This window comes from Toxorhynchites rutilus, chromosome 3 (assembly GCF_029784135.1).
Source record: "Toxorhynchites rutilus septentrionalis strain SRP chromosome 3, ASM2978413v1, whole genome shotgun sequence".
NCBI lineage: Eukaryota > Metazoa > Arthropoda > Insecta > Diptera > Culicidae > Toxorhynchites > Toxorhynchites rutilus.
Genome location: NC_073746.1, coordinates 217996979 through 218007492, shown reverse-complemented (window position 1 = coordinate 218007492; position 10514 = coordinate 217996979).

Sequence of the window (10514 nt, the reverse complement as noted above, 5' to 3'; positions counted from 1 at the left end):
AATCGAGCGAAACCAATTTTGTAGTTGAATTTTGGAAGAATTATTGAATGAGAGAAGTTACCCGAAGAGCACATTCGAATAGCCTTCTTTGTACTTCGCATACCAACGCAATGAAAAATCACTTGTTCGTAATGTCGTCTAATAAAGATGAAGTGATAATGTTGTTGCAAATTTTTAGAAGGAAAAGAAAAAGGAGACGATATTGGATTCACCAACATTTGAAGCGTTGAGTAAACACGCACCCCACACAATTTCAAAACTATTACCGTATGAGTCCGATTACTTTTGAAACGTTAGTTCAGCTCATATTAATAAACAAGACACCAGTTACAGATATACGATCAGCCCACAGGAGAAACTTTTAATCACATTAAGGTAAGATAAATTAAAAAACACTTCAGAAAATCAAAAAAAACATCAGAAAAGTATATTAGTATATTATAGATTTCTATCGTCATCAACTAATGACATGTTGGGTCAAAAATTCTGAAGAAATGTTGCTGCAAATGAAACATGTCCTCCACCGTATTCTATTGTTGAATGCGAACAAGTTGTGTAATTGGAAGCATTTGATTGAGCTGAGTAGTTGGAATGCTCCCGTGGCCGAGTGGTTAGCGTCATAACTAACATGCCGGGTGTTCGGGTTCGATTCCCGTTCTGGTCGGGGGAATTTTTCGTCAAAGAAATTTCCTCCGACTTGCACTGTGATCACGCGTATTCTAGAGCTTGCCACTCAGAATGCATTCAAGGCGTGTTATTTGGCATAGAAATCTCAACTAAGTACTAATAAAAATGACGCAAGTAATACTACGTTGAGACGGCGAAGTTCCTCTAGGAACGTTAGTGCCATTGAAGAAGAAGAAGAAGAAGAAGAGTAGTTGGAATCGACAGGGCTCGGGGTTAGTATTACTACGAATGAATTGCTTTGCAATGGGTTATCGCACAATAGTTTATCTAGTGTCTCAAGGTTTCTCTTTTTTCAACTACCTCTTTTGAAAATCATTCAATTTTGCAGTATCAGGGAGCAAACTTTTCTACTTACTCTTTTCTACCGCAAAACCTTTTTTTGACTTCATATATTCTATAAATTCTTATCAATTTCATTAAGGGTATTTGGTGGCAGTTTTCGTCGTTTCATTGCTCGAATGCTTGCATTATTCGAACACTGGGCGTGAGTGGATTCATTTTTGCCCTCTATGGGATTTGTCGCATGTGACATCCTGGGAATTTATAGCAGATGCGATAATTACAGATACATCAGATTCGAAGTCACTAATGTCTTGAAAAATTGGCTCTGTTTCGGTAGGTAAATTACTTTGTTGCGCTTTGGATTTCATAGAAGGCGTAAGGAACTGCATCACGTCTTTTAAATAATACTCTTTAGTTTTTTTGGCTCCACTTCCTGATGGTGGTTTTCCATACTTCCCGAAAATGCCGTCCGAAGATTTTTCTATTTTTCTTTGCATTGAGAAAATGAAAAATAAAATAAATCTGCATAGGCTCAATCAATTAATGAAAAAAATTGTATTTGACTACAGGATGCACTTTCAAGGCACTCACCCACATATTTATGAGAGGAGATCTATTATAGGAAAAAGAAAGCAGAATAAAAGAATGTACAAAGGCTGTATGGAATGTTCTTCGACCGCTATACGTGCCTGTTCCGACAGAAGCTACTTGGGAATCGACAGCGTGACGATACTATGAATTACGGGATCTTCCGTACTGCATAGGCTCAATCGATGGGAAGCATTGTCGGATTAATAAGCTTTCCAATACCGGATAGCATTATTATAATTACAAGAGTTGTTTTTTGGTCGTTCTGATGGTCTGTGCCAATGATGGGATATTTATAACAATTGATATCGGGGAATGACATTAATTGTTATAATGAGTTATAATGGGAATGAGTGACGGTGCCGTTTTCCGCTCTTCCGCTTTTGGAAGATTGCTAGATAACTAAAAGCTCCTTATTCCGGTGGCAACACCATTGCCAAATGACAGACTCGATTTTCCATTTTACTTTGTGGGAGATCGGCCGTTCCATTAAAAAAAACCTGATGTGACCATACTGACAAAGAATTCTTAATAATGAAAAACGGATATTCAACTATAGACTATCAAGGGGGCGAAAAAATGTAGAATGTGCATTTAGAATGCTAACTTTCAAATTCGAAATTTTTCAAAGGCCAATATTATGACAAAAAGTATCAGCCTTTTTTAATTATTAAAAGTATAACTTTATATATATATATATATATATATATATATATATATATATATTAAAAATATTATCCGCGATTATCCGCGGAATAGTCAAGCTAGGTCACCGCGTTAAACGAAAATCGCGGATAACGCAATATATATATATATATATATATATATATATATATATATATATATATATATATATATATATATATATATATATATATATATATATTAAAAATATTATCCGCGATTATCCGCGGAATAGTCAAGCTAGGTCACCGCGTTAAACGAAAATCGCGGATAACGCAATGAAGAGTTAAAAATAGGAGGAGTAAACCCGAAAAAAATGTTCTATGACTATGTTTCATCAATACAGAAAGCATTAAAATATCCATCTGTAAGGTCGTGTACACCAATGTTCAGACAATGTGGAAGTCATGATCAAAACAAAAACGCAAGACCCTACCTCTCAATGGCAAATTTCGGGATGGTTTATTGAATTACTAGGCAACTCGCTCTCGCGGATGATCCACATCGCGGATCATCCGCTCGTGGATAATCGAGGTTCTACTGTATATAAATCTCGTGTCACGATGTTCGTGGTCGAACTCCTCCGAAACAGCTCGACCAATTTTAATGAAATTATACTCAAAAAACTTGGTAAGCATGAGAATAAGTCATAAACTATATATGATACCGCCAGGTTACCGATTACAGTATATTTAATACCAATTTGGGTGGTCCTATGCAATAAATTTTTTTTCTCAATAATTTTGTTTTTATATTTTTTGCATTGGCTTGAAAAAATACATATATAACCAAATTTCACCCCTATCTACTATTTTTAATCGCTCTATTTGTATTTTTAATACCAAATTTTTTTAATACCAAATAAATGATCCGTCGTTCGTTTTTCAAACAGGACGAATTCACTTACGTTGTTAAATGCCAGATGACTATTCGTCCTCTTCATCGAACTTTCACCCCACACATATGCAAGTAACCTTAATTCCAACTAAAGCTAGGCGCATCGCCGGCGAGTTGGAAGCCGTTTTGGATGAGCACAATGAATTATAGAGATTATTCTAAACACACATATGCTCAGAATGCGTAAAAAACAATCACGCTATTGTGGTCAGTCCTGATAAAAAACAGGAAGTGGGTTATATCTATGGTATAACCGCAATGGTGACGTAGGACTATCGTTGATTCAGTGATCATTTGTTTGAAGTTGAATCTGAATCCATTCTGAATGAAGAATAAATGAATATTCGGGGGACTTCGAAAACGAGAGCGTTACGTTAGAGGTTTATGCATCCAATATTGGATACGAAAATATCCTACTGATGAGGAAGAATAATCTTCAGAAGCTTTCCTGCTGATTGCCCTTGATTGAAAAATCACAGAACGAAATGTATTTGGTCGCAGTGTTATATGGTTAGAAAACATTAAAATAAACTCTTTCGCTTGCATGTTATTTTCAATGCCAAGGGGAACTGGCAGATTATTTTGCAGCAGCGATATCTTTCCGGATTCTTTTCGAAGTCCATCACCAGTGGTTAATGCTAACTCGATGACCACTTGTCAATTGCACTTGATTGAAACATCACAAAACCAATTGTATTTGGTCGCAGTATTATATGGATAGAAAACGTTAAAATAAACTTTGATTGAAAAATCACAAAAACAAATGTATTTGGTCGCAGTGTTAGAACGGGTGTTAAATAAAAAATGAGATTTTTTTCAATACCTTTCAGTAACTCAAATAAAGAGCGTAAAATTTTCTTTCTCCAAGAATATTGCTCTTTGGGCTCCCTAGAAACAGCAGGCGTATTTGGTTTTGCTAGTTTGAATTTAGTCAAAGCAAAGATGGCGTCGAAACAGCACGTGCTCCGCGAACGCATTGTATGGTTCTACGAAACGCATTTCCAGCAAGGTAAAAAGGTTCACGGTGGCACATTTTAAGGAAGAAAATGTACCTGTCAGTACGGTATATCGTATCCTGGGTTCCCTGAACGAAGAGCGGAAGGTCGGAAGTGGTCGTCCGGTGACGATAATGACGAAGCAGAGGAAGACATCGTTAAAGAAACTGTTTGACAACAAGGACGCAACCAGCCTGCGTGACGCCGGTCGGAAATATGGCTGCTCCCACGTATTGATCCAAAGGACCCTCAAGATAGAAGGAATCGTCTGCAGGAAGAAGACGAGGTCGCCGGAGTACACGGAGAAGCAGATTGAGACGGTTAAATCACAGTGTCGGTGGATGACCAAAAAATACCGCGGGACGTCTTTCGTTCTGGACGACGAAAGCTATTTTCCGCTGTCCAAAACGCATATTCCAAGAAATGATAATTACTACTCCAGCGACAAGTCATCCACACCGCCTGAAGTGAAATACGATTTCAAGCACAAGTTTGAAAAAAAGATTATGTTGTACATCGCCATTTCCGACCGGGGCGTTTCAAAGCCTTGGTTTAAGCCGAGCGGTCTGGCAATCAACCAACAAATCTATCGAGAAGAGTGCCTCGATGAAATCCTGCTGCCGTTCCTGAACGAGCATCACGCGGATGGGAAGTACGTCTTCTGGCCGGACAAGGCGTCTTCCCATTACGCCAAGAAGACGCTGGCGTATCTTGAGGAGAAAAGGATACCGTTCGTGCCGAAAGATCGTAACCCAACAAACTTGCCCCAGTGCCGCCCAAAAGAGGATTTCTTTGGCTTACTCAGTGCCCTAGTGTATAAAAACAATTGGAGGGCCAAGGACACGAAGCAACTGAATACAAGAATCCGGAATTGTATCCGGAAAATGGACGTAAGTGCCGTACAACGTTCTTGTGAGAGCATCGCGACAAAGTTGCTTCGAACAGCAGACCACGGCCCTTACTCAAAAATTCACTGACATTTTTTTGAAGAAAATACATTATGTTATTAATAAAAAAATACTGAAATCGATGAGAATATAAAAAAAAATATTTTTATATGTGATTGAAAAAAATCTCATTTATTATTTAACACCCGTTATGGTTAGAAAACATTAAAATAAACTCTTTCGCATGAATTTATCAATTCCCAGGGGAACTGGCAGAATATTTATCAGCAACGATAATATTCTTCCGGAATCTTCTCGATGCTGGATGACATTTAAACGAAAGAAGTTCCGTACGTATATATATGTGTGTGTATGTGTGTGGCGGATCTTTCGAATGAAGTGTTCATCATACCATTTCGTTCAGTTGTTTAGGTGCTATTAACGCTCAAAATCTCGGTCTCCGGCGTAACGTTTTCGTTTTCGAAACTTTCGTTTCGTAGTCCTACGTCAAAAACCAGCTGGAGATCACGATGTAGATGCACCACAGTTACTTCAATCATTAAGAACATCATTACTCATTTTGAATTAATATTTTTAAACATGAGGTTGGAGGAGACGAAACAAACAAAAGAGTGCGCTCCATAGATTCTTATGTGCCCAACATGTTGCTGGATGTGTTCGGTTGAATGACAAAAGCAAGGATTACCATAAACGCACATTTTTAAGTTTTTGGGATAGAGTCAATTTCCTCGGAAATCCCAGATCCATCTACTGAACAACTGTTCTCCTGTATTCTGAAATCCGATCGAATCAGAAATACCTGTACGAATCGCCACTTAAGTTCAATCGAGTTGTGCAAATGTGGCACCCATGCCATGCAATCCGACATTGAGCTATTTCTGTGAAGTGAGAATGGTAATGAATTCTCGAGTGAAATGAACAAAAATTACAGCGCGAATGTTGAGCAAGTGTGAAATGCAATAGATTCCCTATTCCATTCCGATCCTTATCCCCATCCAAATCACTCCTTCCAATTCAGAATGCAGTGTGTGGTGTACAACACAACGACAGACATCAGCATATACCAACTTCCAGCATGAGAAGCATACAAACAAATATGTGCACCCAATCGATCAATACCAACATCATATTTAGAGATGTCTAAATTTTTCGTTTATTCGATTATCGATTAATCGTGGGGCCATTTTTAAATATTCGATTCATTCGAATATTTGTCTTTCAGTATTCGATTAATCGAGCGAATATTAATTTTTTGTAATAATAATGAACAGACACTGTAAATAAAAAATATAACGATGTCATAATTTTAAAAGTTACATTAAATAGAATTCTAAAATAAACATGGTGCACAATAATGTTTTTTGAATGAAATGGTATTCCATTGTATTGATAAATTTACCATTTCATGTTTTTTTGCGAACGATAGAGAAAAGAGCAGATCATGAAAATGATGTACAATATTTTGTTTGCCCCATTATACCATTTTTTTCTGTTCAAAATTACCTGATTTTCGAATGTTGTTGAAATAGCAGATTTGTTTGAAAATTTTCTGCTCTGTCACTATAACTACTAGTCCAAAAGAAGTATATCCATAGAATCATTGACTTCAAATATGGTAGATTTTCCATGGCACTCTGAATTTGAATACTACCACTTTAGAACGAGAACTCAGACTAGCTCCTTCAATTCTGCCTTTTACTTCTGCAGATGCTGAATTACTCTTCCCAGTCTCCTCCACCATCAGGGGATTATTTTTGTGCTTCTACCGTAATTGATTTAGCATATTCGTTATATTTCGTCAAAACACCATACCGACTAAATACATTTTGCACTGTACTTTTAGAAAAATAGTTTCTTTTTTCATTAATCGCGATTATTGTGATAGTTATTCGATGTATTCATATTTCGATTTTCCATTATTCGATACAAAATTACTCGATTAAAATTGCAGATATTCGATCATTTGAATTAATTGAACGATTAACCGACGTCTCTAATCATATTCGCCATTCCATATCCAACCTCCAAGTGTGATAGATCGCGATTCCCATTCCAACGTGTAACCGTGAAGCATCGCAATAAATCAAGTTTGTGTTTAGATAGTATACCAAGTGTTTAATTTTCCAACAAGCCACATCCAAACGGTTAAGGATAAGACCAAAGTGCAATGAGTATCCAGATTCCTTAACTATCAAAATCCAGCCCTCTTTCAGCCGAAGGAGCCACCGTCTCCCTCAATGCTGTGATCTACAAAGGACTCGACGTAAAAAAAATGAAAATAGTCTCTAATATGTGTTCTGTGTGATTGGAAAACAAATTCACAAATTGTCTCTGATAATGATTTCATATCATGAATAAAGCTTTGGCGGAAATGCAAAGAGATTTATAGAATAAACGTTAAGTTAAGACTGTCTTCTAAGTATTGAATCAACATCGAGTGGCCAAGCTCTAAAATATGAGGCCAATATCGATTAAAGGGTGCCCACATAAAATTGCATCGAGGGTAAAACGCTGTAGAAAATTACCCATTGGGGAATTTCTCTTGAAAGATTTTGGCGGAAGTAGTTTAGAGTGTATTTCGAAAATTGGAAAACATGGCATCACCCGAAAAGCAACGTCGCGAATTGATTTTACGCAAACACCTGGAGATCCTCAATCAACACGGAATCATGAAGTCAACGATGAGTCATGTGAAGAAACGTTACTTCGAAACTCTGGATGTTCTATTAGTGATCAGGACCACAAGCGTGTCGAGAAAGCATTTAAGGGGAATTCCAATGCTCCGGTCAGGGGATGTGGCCAGAAAGTTGAATCTGTCTAAGTCTTTCGTTCAAAGAGCCAAGGACCGGGACGGACCACATACGTACAAAGTGCAGAAGGTTCCAAATCGTGACGAACCGTAAATACGATGGGAAAGCCAGGAGCCCGGAAATTGTACACCCAGATACTGACGAAGCCTCATTGTCTCATCATGGATGATGAATATTACGTCAAGCCGGACTTCCGGTAGTTTCCGGGGCTACTGTTCTTCCCCGCCTAGCACAAGTCTGATGTTTCGGAGGAAGTAAGAAAGCAGAAACTTTCAAAGTTTGCCAAGAAATACACGATTTGGCAAGCGATCTGCTCATGAGGCAAACGGAATGCGCCGTTCGTGACTACCGGGACTGTAAACGGGCTGTCTACTTCCTTCGTTGCAGTAACACGAGGGCCCCACGATCTGCTGGCCGGATTTAGCTTCGTGCCACTATTCTAAAAATGACCTGGAGTGGTACGGAGCCAACGGGGTCACTTTCGTGCCAAAGGACAACGCCTCCAAACGCCCTCCCACCCAACGAACCTGAACTAAGGTCCACCGAAAAAAACAGGCAGGAATTATGAAGCAGGAATCTATTGGGATGCCCAAAGGCATCCCAAAGAGATCAAATCTGAGGAAGACATGAAGAAAAAGTGGGTTTTTCATACAGAAGAAGCTGCAGCCACTTACTGTTAATCATTCAATCGGTTTACGAACGAATGTGATGTTGATACCTGATGACGCATCAATAGTTTCTCCGTACGACGTGTCAGTGGGTTAAAAGTGTGAGATTTGTGAGAAAGTGTGAGAAAATTTTCCTTGGTTCGTTAGAATCGTTCTATATAATTTCGAATAATTTGATTATAACGAAGAGCTGTACTGCTACGGAATTCAACAATTTCGTGACAACATTCGGTCTATACAATTCAACTCTTTCAGTTCCACTTAACAGTCAGATTTTCTGAGGAATACCGATGTCGGGAGACCATGACACTCCTTGCGAGGCGAGAAGACATAATTAATGTTTTCGGTAATTGTAATTAATGCCACTGGATGCCGCAGGTTTGCCTTTAGGCGCAGGTGACGTGCCGAGTTACAATGAAATTTACTCAGACCTGTTTCATAAAAACCACCGAAAGCCTTCCGTCGTGACTGCCAAACGATGGAACACTCTTGGAAAGAGTCAAGGGAAAAAAAGGAGCACGATTATTGTTTTACGGTGTTTACGCCCCCGTTGCTTTTATTTCAAGATTAATTAAACTGCCTCTGTAAGTGTGGATTGAATTTCAAAACAAACCAAACATTGCCATAAGCAGTCGAAAAATCAACATCTTCAAAAACACCGCGTATTGATGACATTATCATTCAGTTTTCCCAAAAACATGATTAAGCACTTATGTTGGATTTACGGTATTGGAACAAATAAAATAAATTCTTTCCAATAGAACAACCACAATCCATTATGGTCGAGCAAGTTGGTTACACAATTCAATAATATTCTAATTGTATATTTACCCCCAAAACATAGTATTCTGTTCTTCCTGTAACAAAAATTCCCCCACAAATCAGGTTAGCGAACTTCTTTCTGCAAGCAAACGGAAAATTGATTTGAATAAAATCAATTCTCACCATTTCTGAATCAATTGAATGTTTTGTTCCGCTGTCGCAAAAAAAATCGGCAATGCGCACCACCAACTGGGGCGCGAATATTTTTAGATAACGGAAAACCAAAGAACATCTGAACGACACGATGAGAAAAGAATTTTATTTCGCTCCAGGGCAGCATGTCGACTGCCTTTTGACACTTTGAATTTTGGAGCATTCCGCACGGAAATCGACAGCATAGGATTACGCTATATCAAATTGACAGACACATCGCATTTGCTCGGGAATTGAATTATTCCGAGAGCTTGTAAATAAACAGCACAGGAGGTAACTTTTGAGTAACGACATTTGGCGAGCGCGTCGGAATATCCTCAGTAAGGTAGGTTCAAAGGCGATTTTCTGAAAACAAATTGAAAAGTGATAACATTTTGACAGTGTTATCATACCCCAGCTGTCCCGGAGTCGATCCCAGCCGACGTCATCGGAAAAAAAAACTCTGGTCACATCTTCTTTAGAAAGCAGTTAGAAAGGTTCATTCATAGATTCAAAATACAGATAAACTGACGGATTATTTTACACTCACATCGGTCTGAGGTGTGATTTTTCTTGTTTTTTAATAAATATTATATCACTTTCTTTTGAGTATAACTTCATATTGCATGAGTGAAACATTAATGAAATTTTGGGTAAAACTATAATTTCGTCACAATCTGTCGAGTGGTTATCGAGATGACTCGAAAGCAAAAAGTACTTCAACAAACAATTACGAACGCAATCGTGGAAAATTCAAGACAGTCCTAAAAGTAAAAACAGTTGGGAATCGACCATCCGACCGTGTCCCGTATGGTAAAACCGGCCTCAGGGCATCCATATACTAATACACAGCATTTGACAGCGTTAAACATGTTGTGAGTGATCACGAGGACTGCCAAACTCTCAAGCTGGTGTAAATCAAGGCGCTTAACATACTGCCAGGTGGGTCAAAATGTGAAAACCACTCTACAGCCATTAATTCACAGGATGACATTAACACACTTCTAAAATAAAAAATAATGAATGGAAATTTACTTTTCT